Below are 25257 nucleotides of genomic sequence, written 5' to 3'. Positions count from 1 at the left end.
TTGGACTAATTCTAAGTGTATGTCAGTATGTATATGATTATGCATACTAAATGTTGATGTATTAGCTAGTAAAAGTCTCACAAAAGAACATTAGTTAGAATGAAAGTAGAATATACTTGCGTTCTACTCATATATGAGATTGATGTGGTTGACATATGTATGAGCTTGAAAATCTACGTACACATTCATGTTACATCTTTAGAATTGAACAAAATACAAAGGAAAAATTGCTCCAATTAATCTGAACTTTGTCTCGCTCACCGAAAATAATCCCAACTTTCGTTTATTATCTATTGCACCCAACTTTAGGGGGCATTAATTTCTATTGCACCCAACAGGTCATCTAACCTGATGTAGCAGGTTACCTAGCCACGTGTTAGCGTATGATTGACTTATTTTTTTTTAAAAAAACTAAAAAATAAAAAAATAAAAACCCCACAAACCACCCATACCCAGCGGCTGCCACCACACCCCCACCCCCACCCCGCCGGGAAATCACCCCCACCCCGAAAAACCCCTCCCCTGCTGCAGGAAACCACCGCCCACCTTTCCCCCTCCCTCGAAACCCACCCCTTCCCTTCCCCCACCCTCGAAATTCCCTACCCCACCCATGAAAATCCCCTCCCCTACTGCCGAAAACCACCACCCAGCTTTCCCCCTCCCTCGAAACCCACCCCTTCCCTTCCCCCACCCCCGAAAACCCCTCCCCCACCCACGAAAACCCCTACTCCACCCCTTCCCTTCCCCCACCATAGTTTCCCAAATCACGAGCAAGGAGGCCACGAAATTGGCCGAAAATGGCAGAAATCGGCTGACTTAGGGCTAACTCCAACCATTCAGCTCGAAATCGACCAATTTCGGCCGTTTTCACCCATTTCTATGGCCGTTTTCAAGGAGAAATGGGGGTGCGTTTCTGGTGGTTTTTGGGCGTTTCTGGGGTGGTTCCGCGGTTTAGGTGGGCCAGGGGTTCCGGCGTGGAGGTGGCGGTGGTGGACGGTGGCTAAGAGAAGCTAAGGGGAGGTGGCTGTTGGGGTTCCTTTTTTTAATTATGTTTTTAATTTTTTTTTCTTTTTTTTCAACCAATTACATGTTGACACGTGTGTAAAAAAAAATAAATCAGAAATGTTTACCTTATTTACTGGTTGCAGGTCATTTGGGTGCAATAGAAATTAATACCCCCTAAAGTTGGGTGCAATAGATAATAAACGAAAGTTGGGATTATTTTCGGCGGACAAGGCAAAGTTCATATTAATGGGAGCAATTTTTCCAAATACAAAATAATTCATAATCAGATTAGATAATGGCTAAATTTTTTTTTCCCCATTTCCTCTAGCTAATTTTTTATTTCAAAATCAATTCCAATATCACTATATATTCAAATTAATTATAATTTTTTTTCTGAAATTTTACTAATACATATATATTATTACAAATTAAGGACTTATAGAGTATAGTATAGCTATGAAATAAATGTTGTGTTTGACAATTAAATCATATGTCTAATTTTATGAAAAGGTAAAATATCAATTAATTTTAGTCTATTGTTTGATTAATTTTAATGTTTATTAAAATTCATTTGTAAATAAGTATTTACTAAGATGACCAGCTGGCCACTAGACCTGATCAAACCAAGCCCCGCCTGAAAAAATAATTCGGGTTTAGGTAGCCCAAATTTCCATTTTTGTTCAATCATATGCTTACCTATTAATCTAGATTATGACGTTATAATTTCTATATTTAATGTGTATGTTTTATCAAAATTTATTTGTTAGATATTCCTACAAAAAATTAGACTTACCATGCATGACACGGGCCTTAAGCTAGTATATATGTATAAGACAGCCAATCCACAGGACCAATACCACGAGTACCAATTTAAAATTAAGTTATTTTATATATTGACTCTTAACCTTATTGTCACAGCATATTTTTTTAGAAATAATAGTTTACAAAACTAAAAAGACCGGTAAAAACTAACTGTTTTACAACAAAGGATTTTAAAGAGATCAAAAGAAAGTTTTTAGATACCCTGATAATTGTTGTATATATTTCCTTTAGATTATGCGGGGATTTATATAGTATCAGTGTTTACTCGATATATTAAACATAAAGTGAAATGTCTAATCGAGCATGACGTTTTGAGCCGCAATATTTACTCTTGCATGGGAAGCTAAGCGATGATGTTTTACGATATCCTTAATTCGTTCATATCACGCATACGATGCATATTACAACACTCCCCCTTGAACGGATTACTATAGAATGACTCATATCTAAAATTTACATTTATGTAAAAATAAATATTACCGCTATCGTACCTATATGTTTATCTGACTTCTTAAAACCTTGACAAGAAAAGTCCTGTGGGATAAAAACTTGGACGAAGGAAAAAGAGTACAACACATATAGGGCTCCCCCTATGTTCAACATAGATAACAAAGACGACGCATGCCTGTCATATGCATGAGTTCCTGAAATTTGCTAGGTGGTAATGCCTTCGTGAATAGATCGGCTAAGTTGTTGCGCATCACTGTATATGCTTGACATAAATCTTTCCTTTCTTTTCCAAGTCATGAGTGAAAAAGAACTTGGGGTCAATGTGTTTGGTTCTATCACCTTTGATGTAGCCTCCTTTAATTTGTGAAATGCAAGTAGTGTTGTCTTCAAAAATTGTAGTTGGGCTTTCTTTGATTGTTTTGATGCCGCTTTTTTTTTGGTATATGTTGGGTTACGGATCGCAACCATATACATTCCCTACCAATTTAATAAAGGGAAATCAATTCAGCTTGGTTTGATGAAGTCGTTGTAAGTGTCTGTTTATTTGATTTCCAAGATATCGTTGTATTGCCATAGCTGAAAAGATAACCTGTTTGTGATTTTGATTTTACTAGATCTGATAGGTAACCTGCATCAGCATATCCCACGAGAGTAGGATTTCCATTTCTAGGATAGAAGAGCCCTAAATCGATTGATCCACGTATATAGTCAAGTAGGTGTTTCACTCCATTCTAGTGTCTGCTTGTAGGTTCAGAGCTATACCTTGATAACAAGTTCACCGAGAATGCAATAATGTCGAGCCTAGTGTTGATGGCCAGGTACATCAAAGCTCCTATTGCACTTAGGTATGTCACCTCTGGACCAAGTACAGTTTCACCTTTTTCTCACGGTCGAAATGGATCATCTTTGATGTATAGAGAACGAATAATCATTGGTGTTTTCAATAAGTGTGCTTTTTCCATATAGCACCTTTTTAATACTTTCTCGACATAATTGGATTGATGAATTAAGATACCATCTCTTAGATGTTGAATTTGTAATTTGAGAAAAAATTTTGTTCTTCCAAGGTCTCTCATTTCAAATTCTTTCATCATACATTAGTAGTTTCTTCGATTTCGTTATGTGTCACGATGATGTTTAAATCATCAACATATACACCGTTATTATGAAAAAGCTCAATCCTTTTGATGAAGACACATAGATACATTTGGTCGTTCTTATACCCTCCTTTGAGAAGGTAATCACTTAAACTGTTAAACCACTTCCTCCCAGATTGCTATAAACTGTAGAGTGATTTTTTCAATTTTATGGAATGTGGCTTTTGAGGTTGTGACCTCAAAGGTTTAGGTAGTTCAAGTCTTTCGGGGACTCTCATATAGATGTTAGTATCAATCAAGTGACCCATAAGGTATGATGTCACAACATCCATCAAACACATTTGTAGTCCTATGCATGCTGATACACCTATGAGGAACATTAATATGTTTCGTCATAGTTGATTCCCGGTCTCTGAGAGAACCTTGGGCTACAAGTGTAGCCTTATATCTTAAAATTTTTTCCTTTTCATTTCTTTTTCGTATGAAGACCCATCATACCCGACGGGTTTCACTCCTTTTGGAATCTGGACTACAGGACTGAAAACTTCACGTTTTGCGAGAGATTTTAATTCAACTTGAATGTCTTCTTTCCATTTTGGCCAATCACTCCTTCTTTGAAATTCATATACCGATGATGGCTCGGTGTCCTCAACATCATTGATGATTTGTGTGGCATTTGAGTATGAAAATACATCATTGACATAGGTTTAAACTCTATCCCACTGTTTTCTAGTGTGGACGTAATTTATTGAAATTTCATGATTGTAAATGATTTTGTTTTCACGATCCTCCTCAGATGTACCATCCGACTCTTTAGATTCATCTTGGGGCCGGGTTTGTTGATATATTCATCATCTTGGATTTGAGCCACTTTATTTGAGAAGTTTTCACCCTTTTTATTCCCCATTTCCACTCAGCAAATAGATTCATCTTGGCTCCAAGGGGTCTGCCACGTTTTTTGCGTGCTGCAAATTTTTCTAAAAGTGGATTATCCATTTTCTTTGCTGGGATTTCAACCCTAACAGGAGCATTCACTGCTGGCATATGTGACTTTGTCACTCCTTTTGTTAATTGCGTCTGGCAATTGATTTGCGATGTTTTGCAAATGTATTATTTTTTGCACTTCTGGTTCATACGCATTTGTCCTTGGATCAAGGTATGAAAGTTTAGGCATTCCATGATATTTCTTGTTCACACGCATTTGTCCTTAGATCTAGGTATGATAAATTTTGGGCATTCCATGATATTTCTTTCCAGCATGGGCCTTCTTTATCTCCCCCCTAAGGTTGGGAAGACAATCTCATTAAAGTGACAATTGGCGAATCGAGATGTGAAAAGATCACCAGTCAATGGTCCGAGATATTGTATGATGGAATGTGATTCATAGCCAACATAAATTCCTAACCTTATTTGTGGGCCCATTTTAGTACGTTTGGGCAGTGCTATGGGAACATAGACTGCACATCCGAATCTATATAGATGTGCCAAACTAGGTTCCTTTCCAACTACTAGTTGCATTATTGGAGATAACTTATGTGTCGTGCTCGGTCATAATTGTAGCAAAGAAGAGGATTGTATTATTGCATGTCCTCATGCAGAAGATGAGAGTCTTGATTTCATATGTAAAAGCCTAGTGAGTAAATAGAATTGCTTTATGAATGCTTTTGCAAGGCCATTTTGTGTATGAACATGGGCTATTGGGTGTTCCACGTCTATCCCAATTGACATACAATAGTCATTAAATGTTTGAGATGTAAATTTTGTGGCATCATCTAGACTAATCTTTTTGATTAGATAATCCGGGAATTGAGCCCTTAAATGTGTGATTTGGGCAAGAAGTTTTGCAAATGCAACATTTTTCCTGTTGGAGAGAAGACTAACATTTGACCAACTTGTTGAGGCATCAAATAACACGAGGAAATATCTAAACGGTCCACATGTCGAGTGTATTGGCCTACAAATGTCTCCTTGTATTCTTTCTAGGAATGCAAGATTTTCACCTTCAAGTTTACCTGGCCTTTTGAAGGTCTAATGATGATTAGTTTGCCAAGAGAACAAGCTTTTCATTTGATTGTGGGATCCTTATATTATTTAATGGATGTCCATTTGAACTTTTAATGATCTTTAGCATCAAGCGTGTTCCAGGATGACCCAAGCGGTCATGCCATATACAAAACATTTCATGGTTGTCTACCTTGTGGTTAGACACCAAATATGTTTCAATTGAATTGATGTAAGTACAATCCTGAGGAGTATGCTTCTAATTTTTCAAGAGTCTCGTTATTGCCGGATTTTCTTTTGACGAGATACATATACTCCTTAATTTCATTAACGGTTTCCATGTGATAAACATTCAAATGTAAATCTTTAAAACTCAATAGATTACGTCGTATTTTGCTAGAATATAATGCTTTTTTTTAATTGTTACTTTTATACCTTTTGGTAATATTACGCAAGCTTTTCCTCAGCTCTCAACCATATTGACGGTGCTGGCAATTGTGTTGAGATTAGTTTTTATTAGCTTGATATGAGTAAATTATGACTTGTTGCTCAAAATGCTATGTATATTTGCGCTATCAATCAGGCATTTTTCAGCATTTTGTGTTGTTATTTTCCATTGTCTTCAAATGAATAGAGAAAGGATTAGTAAAACTTTCGTCTACAAAAACACGTATGAGAAAGAAGAACATATCTTTATTATGACATATTTTACAAGATAGAATAAAACACACTCGATCCTAGGAAAATCGAACATGCTTTGGAAAAACTTAGGACTCTATGTGAAAAGGAAAAACTATTACAACGGGCAAACAACTCGAAGATATATGACAACGTCGATGAAACAAACACCACAGGACAAGCACATGATCGATGTAATCTAGACATTTTCTATCTCATCAACAAGATAATCGGCTACATCGAGTTCTGGATTAGGGGAACATTGTGTGACAAAATTAGTTTCTACTTGTTTCCCTTGGCCCCTTCTTGAGGCGACATATAGGTCCACGAGGTGTTTTGCCGTACGGTAATCCTTAGCCCAATGGCCTTGTATTCCGATTTAAAACATTCTCTCACTATTAGAAAAAGGCAAATGCCCACCGGTTCAAAACCCCCTTATGCCACTGGTTTTAAACCGCTGGGCATTTGAGGGGCGGCAATTCTCCATAAAAAAGCCACCGGTTCAAAACCGGTGGCAAAATACACTGCCGCTTTTTTTTTTTTTTTTTTTTTGGTGTTAAATATAAATGCTACCAGTTAACCAATGGCAATGTACATGTATTAATTTATTTATTTTTTTTTATCTTTTTCACTTCAAATATAACTGACCAATTAACTAAAAAAATAAACAATAAATAAACATCAAAATATAATCGACAAATTTCATTCATTATAATCGGAAAATAACATCAAAATATGATCGACCAATTTCGTTCATTACAATCGAAAAAATTATTACATATAATCAAAATAAATAAATTACAATACAATTACAACGTATATAAAAAAAAATTACAACATCAAAATGAAAAAATACCCATACAACATCTTGATTCTTTGATTTATATTCCTGCATCTTGATTTTTCGATTTAAGATCTAAATCGAAAAACCTGCATCAATTAAAACAAAAAAATTAATAACACTCACGAAACCAAAAAACCCCGAAAACCCAGAAGATCCAAAATAAAACCCAAAAAACCTAGAAAACACAGAAAACCCAAAATTAAAACCAGAAAATCCAAAAAACCAGAAAACTCAATAATAAAAAAAAACCTCAAATAACGCATGCATGTACCCAGAAAAATCGTGATATTAAACGCAACATGAAACCCAAAAATTTTGAGAAAAATCGAATTAAAATCCCAAATCGATTAAAATCGCATAATTAAACCAGAAAAAATCGAATTAAAATCCATTAATTAAATCTAGAAAAATGGATTAAAATCCAAAATCGAATTAAACTCAGAAATTAAGCCCTAACCTCGAATAATTTTGTATTAAATTCGAATTAAACCTTAACCTCGATTAAGTTGGTGTTGTTGATGTCGGTCTTCGTGGTCTTCAGTGGTGGTATTGGTGGTCTTCGTGGTTGTGGAAACAAAAGAGAAGGAGAAGGAGACGAGAATCGGCAAATAACGGGAGAAGAACGAACGAGAAAGAGATAGAAAGGAGATGAAATCGAAGGAGATAAACTGATGAGAGAAGGAGATGATATTGGAGAGAGATAGAAGGAGAGAGGTGAGACAAGAGTATGCATGCAGGAGAGAGAGGGAGAGGAGTGAGAAGGAGGGAGGCTGGTGAGTGAAATGGGGGTAAGGTTAGGGTTTATATAGGGCGCTTTTTTTTAATGAAATTCCATCGGTTTGCAAACCGGTAGGAATAATGGTTTTTCCCACTGGTTTAGTTTGAACCGGTGGCAAAAACCTCCCCTCAAAATCCCGCCTATTTTCCCCCATATTTCCCCACCGATTTTTAAAAACCGGTGGCCTTAGGGCGGTGCAATCTTCTTTTCACCTAGTGTCTTGTGGCCTTCCTCAATTTTGAAAATTTTCTCCTTCCTCTACCGCCTCTACCTCTTTGGGTGGGAGCATTGGGAGCATTTTGACGCCAGTTTTGACGTCCTCTCGTCCTTCCTCTACCTTTATTGTGGTAATGACCTCTGCCTTGAAAATCTCCTCGTACAATATTCATGTTGTGCCGTTGGCCAAATTATTCTTTGTAAGTGTTCGAATCTGTCTTGGAGGCAAACCCAAAGTTCTCTAGGATTCTCAATTAGAATATACTCAGTTTTTAATTCGTCATGAATGTGGTATTTTATGTACACCAAAGCTTAAGCTTGTTCTGGAGGAGTAGGGTTTCCGTCTTCTGCGATAGCGTGTTCTAGGCTTTGTTCCTTTAGGTAGGAATTTTGCGTCCACCCGCCATTCCAGGTATCTTCCTCCGAAAATTTATAAAATTTCAAAGTCCCGGTTTGCAATTCAAGCCATTTTTTTAATTACACGAAAAATTCAGAAATTAGTGAAAGGGAAGTCATATTTTTTTTAGCATTTCATATACAAGATTTTAAAAGTTTAAAAGTATCACTAAGGAATGCAAGTCGTGATGGTCCGAGGACCCAACTTACAAATAAGAGTTTGGGGGTTCGAAAGTTGATAAAAGCATAAACCCCGAAAAATTAATAAAGGTTTCATTATATATACATATATATATATATATATATATATATATACATATATATACATATGTATATGTATATATATACAAATACATACATATACATACATATACATATACATTTATATGTGTGTACATACATATATATATATATATATATATATATATATATATATGTACACACACACACACACATGTGAGAACCAAGGAAAATAATAGGAACTAGAATTCAATCTCAGCCTTTAATCGTGCTCCATCCAACGGCTCACATCTCACCCGCATTCATTAATTGCATTTTTGTAATTTTGCAAAATTTTAAACTTTTTTCCAGTATTTAACTTTTAAGGCAAATTCATTTACTTTATGATTGATTTTATTTACTTTTACTAACATTTCATTTACTTTTTAGAAATGAAACTAAAAATAACTTTGTAAAGTTAAAATATTATGAAAATGCCATTAATGACATGGGAAGCATGTTGACCGTCCGATTAATATGATCTAAGGGCCTAGATTTGTTCCTAGTTCTTATTATAGCCTTGGTTCTTATTATATATATATATATATATATATATATATATATATATATATATATATAAGAAAAAATGCCCAAAATAATCTGACCTTTGCCTCATCCGCCCAAAATAATCCCACCTTTCGAATATTTTTTAATAATCCGACCTTTATACCCATTCTGCTTTCAATGGTCCTAAATGACTTGAAACCGGCTAAACTGGTTACCTTTTGTGACTTGGGATTATTTGCACACGTGTTACCACATGATTGGTCTAAAATTATAATAAAAAAGAAATTTAAACAAAATTTAAAAAAAAAATAAAAAAAACCAACGACCTCCCCTACCCACAACCACCACCGAAACTACCTCCCCTACCCAGCCGCTGAAACCACCTCTCCACCCAGCCCACCAACCGAAACCACTTCCTCTACCCAACCGACCAACCGAAGTTATCAAACGAGACATCAATGAGATTCAACTCCGAGCTTCCAAGGCAACTCGCCGGTGAATCGGTTGTTGTAGATATTGAACTCGTACAAATTTGGCGAGTCCGCTATACTCTCAGGAACCACCCAATGAAGTTGGTACTGGTACAAGTTGAGAGAAGTGAATGGGAGCTAATTCGCTGATCCCGGGGGGTCCAGTACCCCACCGGGATCCTTTGAGAATCCGTATCTGATTCCTAGTCGGGAATCGTCCCTGATAGATTGTTCATCGCCGCGTCAAATCATAACAGAGATTTCATGTTCTTCCACCCCAGAGGCAACTCGCCGGTGAACTGGTTCTCGAAGAGCTCAATCTGAACAGGACTGGTGAGCTCAGTGAGCGAACTCGGCAGTTTTCCGTTCAAAAGATTCTGCGAAACGTCGAAATTCAGCACATTCTTAAGATTACCGAGCGAGTTCGACAACTCTCCAACGAGGTTAGTTTGATCTGCCCAGAAACACTTGAGATTCGTGAGCTGCCCAGAAATACAGGGGTCTTTGCGCTATCGTTCAGTGCGAAGGAGAAGCAGCTGTAAGAGGGCTGCTTTTTTGGTGGTTTTGAGGCATGGGTGCTGGGTCAGGTTGGCCGAAAATGGGAAGGGAGAGGGAGGGGGTGGTCGGAATCGGGGAGGGGAAGGGAGATGGTGGCCGGAATTGGGTAGGGGGACGGTGGGGCTGCCGTAATCTGGTTTTCAGGTTTTTTAAAAAGATTATTTTTTTCTGTTTTTATTTTATTTTATTTTATTTATTTATTTTTAATTTTAATTTTAATTTTATTTTTTTGATCAATTATAGGCTGACACGTGTTTAGTAACTTGTAATAACAAGTTAGGTGACCGGTTAGGACCATTTAAAGCGGAATGGGTATAAAGGTTGGATTATTAAAAAATAATCGAAAGGTGGGATTATTTTGGGCGTATGAGGCAAAAGTCAGATTATTTCGGACAATTTTTCCTATATATATATATGTATATATATGTATGTATACCAAGGCTATAATAGGAACTAGGAACAAATCTGGACCGTTATATCTAAGAGAAGAGGCACGTGATCTAACAGCCCAGATTGAATCAAGCATATTCAGTTCATTTCCCAAAACTTATGCGCACTTCTCTCACCTCCATTACAACGAGCCTCTAAATTCTCCATTAAAGCGGGCTCCGAGCTTTCTCTACTCCATTGAAGCGACTTTCAAGCTTTCATTACTACATTGAAGCGTCTTCTAGGGTTTCTATATTCCATTGAAGTAGTTTTTGAGGTAAGTTTTTTTTTTTTTTTTTTTTTTTTTTTTTTTTTTTTTTTTTTTTTTTTAAAATCATCGATTTTGATTTCACTATCCTTGTTCATCGTTAATTTTATATAATGTATAGTCAATTTAGGTATTTTTAATTGTGAAAATCGAATTCTTATACTCCATCCGTTTCTTATTTCTTGCAAAATTTGCCTTTTTTGGGTGGTTCACAATTCTTGCAAAAGTTTTTTTTTTCCCTTTTTAGTATGTTTTTAAAGGTAAAATTACAATTTTACCCTTATTATAATATGATTAAAGGGCTGATTCACAATAATCAAAATGTAATCTAACTCATAATTTATAATCAATTGTTAATCATTCCCACCAAAAAATCATCACCCCTTATTCTCCCCTCTCTATTTATTCATCAGATTGATGAACGAAATTGTTCATCTTCCCAACTACTCCATTCAATGCCATCTCTAACAACCTGCATTTAGTCCATGGCTAACTCCTCTCTCTCATCTCCATATAAAAATGAGTCTTTCTCTCTCTTGTTCCTTTGGAACCCTAACTCTGCTTCTCTCATTCGCCGCTTCCTCACTCTTCCATCCTTTTCACCTTACTACAATTCCAGATCTGTGCTAGAACCTTCATCACAAAAATGAGTTCCTCTGAAACAACCGATGCTTCCCTCTTTTCCTATGAGATTCTTCCACCAGAAAACCCATAGACGACCTTCCTCCTAGTACAATTAGGTACATCTGTGAGAGGGGATCTAGGAAGATCAAACCGCTGCGCCGCGCTAGGTTGAACTCGTGATGAGTGACATTTATGGCACTCATTTGATCCCTTTTAGGATGATTTTCATTTCATTTTGTAGCCTCTTTCCTTAGTTTTTCTTAGTTTTGCTCTTTATTTCATTACTTTGTGCTTTTCGTTGTTAGTTTCTTTATTTTGTGCATTTTCTTGTTTATTCGTTGTTTTTCTCTGTTATTTGTTTGTTTTCAGGTTATGATCGAGCATCCAAAGATTTCCGAGCTTCCCTTCTACATTTATCATCACATCGGATGCCTTGTGCTAGCATTTTGAGCTTCAAGCTTGGAGGAACTCGAAGAGCAAGTTTCAAGACCGGTGCACGCATACGGTGGGGGCATCATCTATGTCACATACCCACCAAAATGCTCATATACTTGCTACCTACTTTGATGTTCATCACCATCACCAAGTTGTGCGCACAAGGATGATCAAGATTGAAGAAGGGGAGGAGGAGACCCTCCTAGGTGCGGGCGCACAGGGGGTTGGTGCGGGCGCACCACAGGCGCGTGCGGCCGCACAGGTGGCGCGTGTGGGCGCACCTGCCTGGGTGTTTGCCTGTACCCTTTCCCGTGCGCCTACTCTTCTCCTGTGTGCGGCCGCATCTTCGTGGGTCTCTCTTTGGACGATCTAACTAACTTCTCTCTAGTTAGTTTTACTATATATAGTTTTCCTTCTATTTTTAGAGGGAGAAGAATTAGAATAGATTAAAATTAGTTTAGATTGAATTTTGGGTAGAGAGAGAAAAACACTTGTTAATAGATTTTTAGAGATAGAAACTTTGGATTTGATGATTGAAGATTGCTACATTTGGTTTGATTTCTATCAAGTTTGTAAGAATTCTTTACTCTTTAATACAATCTTATGTTTGATTTCATTTGTTTCGTTGATTGATTAAGTTTGTTGATAGTTTAATTGATTTAGTTTGATTTCAATTGATGAATATGAATTTGTTGATTAGTTTAGCTTTGATCTTGATGTTCTTAATGGATTGTGAGTAGTTTGATTGCTAGGGTAATGGTGAAGCATGTATTAGTAATGAACTGAAGTTAATTTGGGGAAATTGATTGAGTTGATAATGTGAATAAATTGGTTGATTGATTTTGTGCATGTGTGTGTTTGATTTAGGCTTGATCACCCTAGTTATTCATACGAGATTGCATTGTAAGTTCACATTGATACGGACCATTGATTTGTGGCTTGCATTTACACGATTGAGGTATATTGTGACGTTTCCTAGCTAGAGTTTATCGTAGTTGGCGCTAGTTAGACCTCTAGGAGAATAGCTTGATATGCTCTTTTGGTTGCAATATTGATTTTCCCTCACATTGCTTGACTTGATTGATTGACTTCCCAAATTAGTTGATTTCTTTATGAATGCATGTGGATCCTAGCCTTAGTGTTTATCATCTTTGATTTCTACAAGTTTATTTGTTGTGATTAGCTTTAGTTTTAGCTTTACAACCCCACCTTCGTTTCGGGATAGCTTAACGCAAGACAATAGACCATCACTCACTATTCCTTTGGGTTCGACCCTTGAGTTGCTACTATACTTGTATAGGGGTTGGTTGACTGTATAAATTTTGTTTGACCGGTTGGGGAGGGTAGTCCAACGACCTACCATTTCCCCATCGATCAAAATGGCGCCGTTTCCGGGGAATGGTGTCGTGATTGTGTATTGTTGTTGAGTCTATTCCATCTTATTGAAAAAATACAAAAAGATTTTCTGTTAGGCTACATTTGTAGCCGTGCTACTAATAATTTTTGTTTAAGAATTGTGTGTGCAAGTGACATGGGAGAAGCTCAAAGATTGACATTGAAGGAGTTAGGCACTCCGGGAGCTTACAAGTATGAGAGTGGAATTGTTCCATTGATGGTTCCGGATCATGATTTTGAAATTAAACCGGCTATGATTACTTTGGTCGAGAGGAAACAATATGGAGGTACAAAGAGTGAAAATCCTCTCAATCATCTCAAAGATTTTAAGAAGTACTGCAATACTATTGTGGTAACTGGAGTTGCTCAAGAGTACATAAGACTCAAGTTGTTCCCCTTCTCTCTTATTGGAACAGCTCTAGAGTGGTTGGACAAAGAAGTCAAACCAAGGTCCTTAAGAACATGGGATGAGGTTACAAAGGCTTTCTTATCTCGCTTTTACCCACAAAAGAAGACGGCGGAATCAAGAACTTTGATCCAAAATTTCAAGCAAGGGCCTAGTGAGAGTCTCTATGAAGCATGGGAGAGATACAAGGAGTATCAAAGAGAGTGTCCACACCATGGGATTCCTACCTATCAAATTATACAAATCTTCTATGGTGGGTTGAGTTCTCATGGAAGAGCACGCTTAGATGCCGGAGGCCCAATAATGAACAAAACGGAAGAAGAAGTGGTGGATGTAATAGATGAAGTGGTGTGACATTATATGAATTGGCAAGAAGTGGAGAAAGAGCCAACTAGTAAGGGGTGCTCAATCGAACAACTCAATGCCATTAATGATTTGACCACTTTAATTGCGGATTTAGGGAAAGAGGTTGTATCACTCAAAGAAAAGCTTGAGAAGCCACCTTCGCAAGCTCCGATTCTTCCCTCCCAAATTAAGGGGAGAGGTATACTTTCTTACCTTAACTCTAATTCTTCTTCTTGTTGCATGGTTAGAGAATGTTGGCTTTGTGATTTATGTGGAATGAATGATCATGATACTTCTATGTGCCCCAATGTTCCATGTGATGAATGTGATGGAATTAAAGTTGAGGATGTGAATTATGTTAATAATCATGAATGTGAACCTAGAATTGATGTTCAAAGAAATGTTGGAAATAGGAATTATCATGATCATATGAACTATGATAATTATAACCAAAGTGGAGGTTGTAGAAATCATGGAGTCCAAGGGATTCATGGTAGGTACAATAACCATGGTTATAATGGTCAAAGTCATGGCCGAGGACATGGGGATCATAACAAAAGTTATGGTAACCATAGTCAACAAAGTGGCCAAAATCAAGCTAGGGGTAATTGGAATAATCAAAGTAGGGGATATTTTCTAGCGAATTTTCAAAGAGGTTCCCCAATTGGTTTAGTTCCAAATACTCAAGGTTTAAGTGATGATTTCTATGATCAACCATTCTCTTCTAGAAATTTCTTGGAAGGAATTATTGAGAAACAAGCCAAGATGCTAGAAACTTACATGGCTTTGAATGATGAGATGTTCAATTACATGTTGACTTATAATAATGACTTAGGTGATAAACTCTCTCAATTGGCTAATGTGTTTAAGGAATTTGCGGATTCTTCTTCTTTGACTTCACCTAGTTTAGATTCTAAGAACCCTATAGATGCTATTGTTACTAGAAGTGGTAGGATCCTTGAGGGTGGAGTACCTAAGAAGAGTGATGCTAGAGAGAGCACTAGCAAGAGTCCCATTAAAATTGAGGGAGATGAATGTCCTTTGAGTGAGAAAGTTGATGAGGAACAAGTGGAACGAGTGATAGAGAAAGAGAAAGAAAAAGAACTTTACAAACCCAAGAACCCTTATCCCCAAAGGTATAATAGACACAAATTGGATGAGCAATTTGGGAATTTGTAGAAATGCTTAAGCAACTTCATCTAACTCTTCCTTTCACTGATGTTGTAGAACAAATACCAAACTATGCTAAGGTCCTCATTGAGATTTTGAGTGGAAAAAGGACATGTGACATGATGGAAACAATTAGCCTACCTGAACATTGTAGTGCAATAATCATGAATAAGATGCCTCCTAAGTTGAAGGATCTCGAAAATTTCTCCATCCCTTGTGCCATTAATAAGACTCAAATTAATAATGCCCTATGTGACTTAGGAGCTAGTGTTAGCCTTATGCCACATTCGGTTTATCAAAGACTAGATCTATGAGAACTTTTACCTTCCAAGATTACTTTGCAATTAGCCGATAGATCAATTAAGATTCCAAAGAGGAAGGTAGAAGATGTTCCTTTGAGGGTTGGAAAATTTATCTTCCGATTGATTTTGTAGTGTTGGATATGGATGAAGATGCTACTATCCCTATCATCTTAGGTAGACCATTTCTTGCTACATCGTGGGCTATGCATGATTGATGTCAAAAGTGCTAAGATATCTCTTAAGATTGGAGAGGAGGTAGTTGAATTTGATTTGAATGAAGGGATGAAATATCCCTCTTCTTCTTTTCAGAATTGCATGAGAATTGAAGTTCTTGATAACATTGTGCAATCCATGCATGAGCACTTGCTAACATCTAATGATCCTCTTGAGTGTGTTTTGTTGAACAAGGAAAAGATAGGTATCCCAAACATGGAAGTGCAATTGTATGAGGACTTGCTTGAAGCAATAAAGGGAGTGATGATCAAATTTGTATGGGGATATCAAGTCAAGATGCTTTGCATGTGGCCTAAACCAAAGAAGGTAAAGGTGTTCCTATGGTAGAGCTCAAACTTCTACCATCACACCTTAGGTATGAATTCTTAGGCCCTAATTCTACTTATCCCGTTATTATAATTGCATCCTTGAGTGAGAGCCAAGCTCAAGCGTTATGTGGTGTCATAAGAAAGCACCAAGGTGCTTTGGGGTACACTATTGATGATCTTAAGGGCATAAGCCCCGCCTTGTGTACACACCACATAACACTTGAGGAGGGCACCCTACCTTCTATCGAACGACAAAGGAAACTACATCCCCAAATGGGAGAAGTAGTAAAGAAAGAGATCGCCAAGCTTTTGGATGCGGGAATCATATTCCCCATCTCAAGCTCAAGGTGGGTCTCTCCCGTGCATGTCGTTCCTAAGAAGGGGGGTATGACCGTAGTCAAGAATGAGAAAGGTGAGCTCATTCTGACTAGGACGGTCACCGGTTGGCGGATGTGTATAGACTATAGACGTCTAAACATATCAACCAAGAAGGATCATTTCCCTCTCCCTTTTATTGACCAAATGCTTGAAAGGTTGACAAGGCACAAGTTCTATTGCTTCCTTGATGGATATTCGGGATTCTTTCAAATTCCAATTCATCCCAAGGATCAAGAAAAGACAACCTTCACATGCCCCTATGGTACTTTTGCATATAAAAGAATGCCCTTTGGATTGTGTAATGCTCCGACAACCTTTCAAAGGTGCATGATGAGCATTTTTGGGGACATGTTAGAAGAAAAAATGGAAGTTTTTATGGATGATTTTTCCGTGGGAGGAGTTTCATTTGAGGATTGCCTCAAAAATCTTGGAAAGTGTCTTGAAAGTTGTGAAAAGGTCAACTTGGTGCTAAATTGGGAAAAATGCCACTTCATGGTGGAAGAAGGGATTGTGCTTGGACACAAAATCTCTCATAAAGGAATAGAAGTTGACAAAGCCAAGATTGAGGTGATAGAGAAATTGCCACCTCCGATTAATGTGAAAGGAGTAAGATCGTTTTTAGGCCATGCTGGGTTTTATAGAAGGTTTATCAAAGACTTTTCTCTCATTGCTAAGCCTTTAAATGATCTTCTCCAAAAAGATGTCGATTTTGTGTTTGATGATGCTTGCTTAGAAGATTTTAACAAGTTGAAGAAAGCTTTGACTTCCACTCCTATTATCCAAGCCCCTAGATGGGATTTGCCTTTTGAGCTCATGTTTGATGCTAATGATACGGCCATTGGGGGTGTGTTGGGTCAAATGATTGATAAGAAGCTCCATGTCATCTACTATATGTCGAAGACCCTAAATAGTGCTCAAAGGAATTACACAACAACGGAAAAGGAATTTTTGGCAATTTTTCATTCTTTTGAAAAATTCCGTTGTTATTTGTTGGGGTCTAAGACTATTGTTTTCACCGATCATGCGGCTTTGAAGTATCTCTTTGGGAAAAAGGAATCCAAGCCAAGGTTGATTCGTTGGGTTCTTGAGCTCCAATCTTTTGATCTAGAGATCCGGGATAAGAAAGGTGCGGAAAATGTGGCTGCGGATCATTTATCAAGGCTTGAGGATTTTCAAGTTCAAGATGATGGATCCCCTATTGAGGACCGGATGTTGGACGATGCTTTATATGTCATCAATGTGAAGCAACTTCCATGGTTTGCCGATTTGGTAAATTTTCTTGCTTGTGGGGAGTTCCCTCCTTCTTTTTCCAACAATCAAAAGAGGAAGCTCAAGAGAGAAGCTAAGCATTATGTGTGGGATGAGCCGATTTTGTATAAGAGAGGTGAGGATGGATTGTTGCGCCGGTGTATGCCAAATGAAGAGATACCAAATGTTTTGAAGATGTGCCACTCGGATCCTAGTGGTGGTCATATGGGTATTTCAAGAACGGCTTCTAAGGTGCTTCAATGTGGCTTATGGTGGCCAAACCTCTTCAAGAATGCTTGGGAATTCATCAAGAGTTGTGATCAATGCCAAAGGACTGGAAATATTCCAAAAAGGAATGAGATGCCCCAACAACTGATTCTTGAGTTGAAGATCTTTGATGTTTGGTGTATAGATTCCATGGGTCCTTTTCCTCCTTCATTCGGGAATCAATACATTCTTGTTGCCCTTGATTATGTGTCAAAGTGGGTTGAAGCCATTGCTTCTCCAATAAATGACCATAAGGTGGTAATGAAGTTGTTCGAGAAGATTATATTCTCAAGGTTTGACATTCCCAAGGCGTTTATAAGCGACAATGGCTCTCATTTCGTGCATTATGCTTTCTGGAAAATGTTGAAGAAACATGGGGTGAACCAACGATTTGGGCTCCCTTATCATCCTCAAACCAATGGGCAAGTAGAGGTGTCTAATCGTCAAATTAAGTTGATTCTTGAGAAGATGGTTGCAAGAAGTAGGAAAGATTGGTCAAACAAGCTCGATGATGCTTTGTGGGCATATCAAACGGCTTTCAAAACTCCTATTGGTACCACTCCTTATCGATTGGTTTATGGGAAGTCTTGCCATCTTCCGGTGGAGCTTGAGCACCGCATTCATTGGGCAATCAAGAAGATTAATTTTGATTTGGCAAGTGCGGGAGAACAACGCTGATTGGATCTTCATGAATTGGAAGAGCTTCGTTTGGATGCTTATGATTGTGCTAGCTTGTATAAGGATAGAACCAAAGAGGTGCATGATAAGCTAATTGAGAAAAAGGAGTTCAATCCGGCAGATAAGGTGCTTCTGTACAATTCAAAAATGTGGCTTTTTCCCGAAAAATTGATGTCTCGTTGGACCGGTCCCTTTGTTATTCAAGAGGTGTTTCCAAATGGTGCTATTTAAATTTCACCTTTGGACCTTTCAAGGACTTTCAAGGTCAACGGACATAGGCTCAAGCGCTATTATGAGGGAGTGGTTGTTGGAGTCATTCATGACATGACTCTCTATGATCCACCTTGAATAGGATGGAGATTGTCAAGCTTATAACTTTAAATAAGCGCTTATCGGGAGGCAACCCGAGTTTCTAACATTTTCTCCTTTTCTTTTGAATTTTCCTTTTGTTTTAATGATGTTATTCTCTTTTAATCTTGTTTTGTTTTGTGATGTAGGTGAATTTGATTTGAAATCCAACAACTTTGATGCCATTTTTGAGGTAGAACTGTCCAATTTCTTGAGTTGGAAATTTGTGTAAGTATGGAGCTTGGTGGGTTCTTGTGATGGGTTCTTGAATTTCTTGCTTAGAACCCACCAAATTGAGGGGTTAGCTACTGCCTATATGGGTGTTCATCACCATCATCATGGTGTGCGCACCATAGTGAGGAAGGAAGAAAAAATACCCAAGGAGGTGCGGGCGTACACGCCCACTGTGCGGCCGCACACCCCCTCTAGTGCGGGCGCACAGACCTAAGGTGCGGCCGCATCACCTGAGGTCGTGCACCCCCTCTTTGCCCTCTTTATCACGATTTTCCTCCTTCTTCTTATCTCTCCTACTTCATTTTCTCACTCTAGTTTTATTTGGTGTTTGCTCTAGTTTTCTCTTCATCTCCATCATATTTTCCTCATTAATTTTTCATCAAAATTCACAATTTTCAAGTTTTTGTTACTCAAAATCTTATTCAAGCATCTTCAAGGTAACTTTCTCTCTCCTGTATTTGAGATTTTTGGGTATTCTTTAATTGAAGTTTTGTGGTTTACCATTGGGAATGTTAGTAAGTAGTAATGTTCTTCTTTTATTTTCTTGTGTTTTCTAATCAATTGAAAGTATAATTTCATCACTTTTGTGATAAATTTTCAATTTTTATGATTCATGAGAATTAGATTTTGTTGGTACTACCCTTATTAGCATACCCATGTTGCTACTACTTGCTTCAATACATGTTGATTGTGAATATGATGATGTTGTTGATGTTGATTTTTATTGTGATGATGATTTTATTTGAGCATATTGAATATTTTGGCATCATTTTTGTTGGATTTGTTGATGAATTTGTTGGTAGGTTTATTGTTGGGTATTATAGTGTTGGTAGTGATATGTCCATAAGGGTTTGATGGTCATGGTGTATGATGTTGCTTACTATGGTGTATGATGGTGGTTTGTGGATGGTTCCTCTTCGCCGCACCAAGAGTGCTAAGCATTACAATCCAAGGAATGTGATTGAAACTCCATCTTTTATCGAAGAAACCTATGGCATCCAATTTCGAAAGAAAGAACATTGGGATAAATTCGTCAATCTTTCATCAAGGAAGCTCTATTCTACGCGGTTTTATGATCAAGAAACCACAACTCTCCTAGGGATTGATGATGATGTGAGGATGTTAGCAAGAAACTTAGGTGTTGAAGCCTTTATTGATCTCAATGCTCCTACTTTTGCTAGGATCACCTTTGAGTTTCTTGCATCCCTTGAAGTTCATGGGGATAGTGATGATGATGAACCTCCTACTTTGTTTTTCCACGTCTTCAATGAGGACCACTCCATCCCGCTTTCTTATTTCAACGAGGCCTTTCATTTTCCCGAGCCACTAGAAGGTGTTCCTTTGATTTATCCGGCATATGAAACTTTGAATAAGGATCACAAGTATTGTGAAAATGATTGGTGGGCTAGTATTTCTTATGTGGAATCTTATCGGGCACAATATTCCAAATCGGCTTCAATCATTCATGCGGCAATGCGTTATTTTAGCCGGATTCTCACTTATGCTTTCTTCTCCAAGGAATCTCTTGGCGCCATGTCCCAAGAGGAGTTGAGTTGGCTATGGTTGGCGGATAAGCCAAAAGATGATGAAGTTGAAGTTATTGATTTTGCAACGCATTTTCTTGATCGATTTGTTGATATCCGTGATGGGATCTTCCTTTCGGGATGTATTCAAATTGGAGGGATGATTACCATACTTGTGCTATCTCTTGAAAAGAAGTATGGAGGAATGCTCAAAGAGCTTGAGCCTATACAAGACTCGAGAGGGAAGAACCCCTCACATCTTTTAAGCATCTTTGCGTTGATCAACCAAAAGTTCTTGGAGCGCTGACAGGCTAAAGTCGTATCATCTAATCAAAAATAATTACCTAAGTCCACTAGCTTATGCAGATAGGGAAGTAGGGTCGAATCCACAGGGAAACAAGTCTTTCTACTCCTAATTAATTATTATAATCTAAATTATTAAGGTAACCAATATTATTGTGAATAAAAACTATACTACGAAGATTATGAGTAAGAAAAGTAATAGGGAAGAAATCAATAATAATAAAGCCTAGGGCATAGGTTCACTAATAAACAATATTCCAGGGTAAAACATAATTATCAATCATCAACGCATTAATTAATCAGATCATAAAGGGCTTTCGCTACGTATTACAATCACAGAGTTAATTTACCGGTATTTAATCTCATCTCTCGAATCTCGACCTAACCATTTATAAATTAATCTGCCTATTGAAACTAAGCCTAAACATCAATTCTCATCTCTCGAACTCGAATCAATATTACTAAACCCATACAATTAAACCTGGCCAAATCTAATTGCATAGCATTTAAACAATCAATAGGAAATTAAATCAATTAAGCATTAACAATTAATAATCATAAAATTACCCCTTCATATTATTTATTAGATCCCCATAAACCCTAGAAAGAGAACTACTCACGCATAATTAAATATAAACTAAACAAAGCAATTAAATAAAGCATAATAAAAATAATCGAATAAAACTAAAAAGAGGAGAAGAGTAATACGGAGAAATAAAACTAGAACATAATTAATACGAAGTATGAAAGAACGAAACAATGGAAACAAAGTATCTTACAAGAAATTAAAACTAATCTAAAAACTAAAACTAAAAAGCTAAAACTAAAAACTACCTAATGATAGCCTATTCCCGTAACTACTACTACTCCCTTATAAAAGAAAAGTCAAAGGATAATTTTGAGGAATTAAACATATATTCCAACTCCAACTCAAACTCCTCCTAGAAGAAAATCAAGTCCACCGACTTTTGCTTTCCTACCCAATTATGAAATGATCAGCGGCCCATGTTTGCTTTGATACTCTTGATTGGACCCGCGTTGAAGCTCAGAGATTGAAGCCCAGTAACTTTCTTACAAGCTTGGATTTGTACGCTTCAGCTATATAATTATTTGGCCCAATTTCTTTCCTTGGTTGGTCCATAATAATAATAACTTGTGAAATCTTGGACGTATCGAGCCCTTAATCACCGAACTAAATTTCTCTAACTCGGTCTTGGGCTTAAAATATACAGTCATAAATTACGATCCGACTCCAATATCTTTGTAGTGGTTTAATAAGCTCGAAAATCGTCATAAATATGCAAATTCCTACAAAATAATACCAACTCTACAAAAACACTAGAAAACTTATATTAGTAATAAAAATAGCTCCGTAGAGCTCAAATAAGCACAAATATGACCGTGGGACGGGAAATAAAATGTATATAAAATAGACTTATCAAGCGCACTCTCAAGGAAGATTTGTTTGTGTGGAAAGTGTCCCGTACAACGGATTAGTGTCTTATTCCTCATCCGGGTTCTATGGTGAGGGATTTGGAGTCGGTCGGCTTTCCCTTGGAAGCCTTGCAAGATGGATATTGATTGCTCCCTTCGAAGGGTATCTTTACCCTCCATTCGCCAAAAGCGGAGTGCTCCTCTAAAGTCCAAGGAAAGTTCTTCCAAGGGAGGTAACCCTAGCCCTCCTCCTTCTCCTACTTCTTCTTCTACTCATGATTTGACTATTTTGCATGCTAAGATTGATGCTCTTGCTTTTGCTTTGTCTTCCTCTTCTTCTTTGGGGAATGATTTTGTGGGTGGTTATGACTATCATGCTAGGAGGGTTCATGACTTTCATGTTGCTAGGGGGGAGATTGAGCCTTGTTTGAACTACTCTTACTTACCGGTCCAAGAGGGACCTATTCCTCAGTGGGAGCCCTTTGACAAGGCTATAGGACCTTGACCTTGCTACCCATATTGGGAGGGTCCCCATGTGGCACCTAGTGCCATTCGTGGGACCTCCCGAGGGGATTACGATTATAGGCGACCGGGGGGTTGTGATTGGGCGTATGATCCTGGTAACCCTGCTCCTTTCCCTTCTCCTGAGACCGAGGAGAGATGGGGACGATCGGGCCCTCCCACTCTAGATAATTGGACCCATTTCTTCACCATTGATTCCCTTAGGAGGTTGAGTAGGTCTAAGGGGAAGACTACTAGTATTGCTGATGATGTGGTTCGCAATGTCGTGTATGACATTGTTGGGGGGAGTTCTAGACCCCCTACCACAGTGCTGAGTGAGCCTTGTTGGCTACCCCTCCTTATGCTTGTATTATGTTGTTTCTTTTGCATGCCTTATTGTTAGGATTAGCTTGGGGATGGGGGGGGGGGGGGTTAGCACGTTTCTAGCTTGGGGGATTTATCTTTGTGTGGTTGTGCTTTGCATGTTTTTCCCCTAGCTAGTGGTTCATTTGGTACTGTTGCTTTTCATTCTTCCTATCCTGTATCTGCTTCAGCTGTTTCTATGATGATGTTGTGATGGTTTCCTGATGATGATTATTTTGATATTTTTCTGATGATGTTATGATGTTGTTTTGATGATTTTCTTATAATGATTTCTGTCTGCTGCTGTGATGATTCTCTGTCTGTCTCACTGATATATATTTCTGCTATCCTGTCGTTATGCTGCCGGATTTTCGGCTGATTTTGTCTGCAAGTTAGTAACAATTTTCTTTGTATATGGTTTTCTTTATTTCTTTTGCTCTCATCCGGATTTGATTATCCTGCATCTACTCTGGAGATTTATTTGGTGATTCTCGTTTTCGCTCTTATTTCTTCGCTTTGCATGGATTATCCGGTGAGACCTTTCCTTTTCCTTCTTTTATTTTCTTGGTTGTTTAGAATAGGATTAGTTTAGGGAAGTTGAATGATTCGAGGATGTATGTGCTTAACACCTAGCGTGTTTGGGATCTTGTGGTGTTGTTGCCATTAAGATAACTTGTATTTCGATTGGGATTTATGTGTTGCATATGCATTCTTGTTCTTTTCTTCATCTCTTACTTTTCTTATTTCTTTGACTTTCCGCTTTGATCTTTTATTTTTCTTTATTGCATTTTCTTTTTTCTTTGCTTTCGTTTTGAGGATTTTTCTTTTCTTTTATTCCCTTTTTATGAGTTGGACTTTATATCACTCGACTTTTGCCTTTGAATGATTTTCTTCCTAAATAATAGAGGTTTGCACATTTTGAGATTATGTTCGGTTGATTTAAGAACTAATTCATGCTAAGGTAGTTGGTTAGAACTAAAAGGATCATGAAACCGGATTCTACTTGATTGTGGCATGTTGGTAGTTGCTCCCTATGGTGGATTTGATGCTAATAGTGAGTTTTTGCTATATCCGTGTGAGTTCTTTCTTTTTCAAGCCTTCTACCTATACTTGTATGAGCGGCATGGATCCTTGACTTCTTGCAAACCTAATCTTGAAACTTAACTCATAGATCTTGAGTCCGAGACCGAACCGTTTAGGGAGGAAAAAGGCATACTTTCGGGGTGGTATTTTTCTATTTTTAGGATAGTTCTATTCATTTTTCTTCTTTTTGGGTTTACATTTGCCTTATTGCTAACCAATTTGAGCCTTTACCTTTCTTTTCTAGCCACGTACTTAGATTCTTGAGCCTTTTGTTTCTTTTCGTTCCATTTTTGGTTTTTATGAAGCAAATGGTCATCTTTTGGAGTTGCGGTGCTTAGGTTTGGTGTTGGTTCTTAATGGAAGCAAGTTTGTGTTTTGTAAATATTTTGTGAATAATGGCAAGTGTTTATAAAAGCCGTCCTTAATCATAAATGGCTTGGACTAATAAATTGCATTTTTGAAAAGCCGTCCGAATTTTGCAAAAGGCAAGGACATTGCAAGTTTATTAAAGAAAAACAAAAGACAAAATTTTTCTGACGGTGGGATTCCCCGTGACACGGTGCCTTCTACCGTGTCGCGGTAGCCTTTTTTAGTGCTTTTATCTTTTTAGGGTTCCGTGTGTTCCCTCTGCTCATTTTCCCTATAGGAAACCCCTTTCTGCAGTTCGGGGCATCAAATCCTTCTCTCTTCCTCTCTTTTCCACCAAAAATCATTTTATTTTCTGTCTCTCATTCTAAGCCTTAAACCTATATTCCTAATTACAAAATTCTTCCCCTAAGCACTTTAAGGAGTCCATACTTAACCCGAGGTTTCGTCCTTAAACCAAGGCGTGAAAGGTACAAATAACTGAGGGTTTGGGCCAAATTAAATCTACATTTAT

At 37.7% G+C, this 25257-nt stretch overlaps 1 non-coding gene across 1 annotated transcript; it reads right to left on the bottom strand.

The window, feature by feature from the left end:
* Positions 1-13773: 13773 nt before the first annotated feature.
* On the bottom strand, positions 13774-13879 carry LOC145603225 (small nucleolar RNA R71). Its single transcript, XR_014104755.1, has one exon. It is a non-coding gene; the product is annotated as a small nucleolar RNA R71 (small nucleolar RNA).
* Positions 13880-25257: the final 11378 nt, after the last annotated feature.

This window comes from Chenopodium album, chromosome 21 (assembly GCF_948465745.1).
Source record: "Chenopodium album chromosome 21, dcCheAlbu1.1, whole genome shotgun sequence".
NCBI lineage: Eukaryota > Viridiplantae > Streptophyta > Magnoliopsida > Caryophyllales > Amaranthaceae > Chenopodium > Chenopodium album.
Note: the sequence above shows the minus strand (reverse complement) of the source record. Positions and strands in the feature narration are given on the sequence as shown.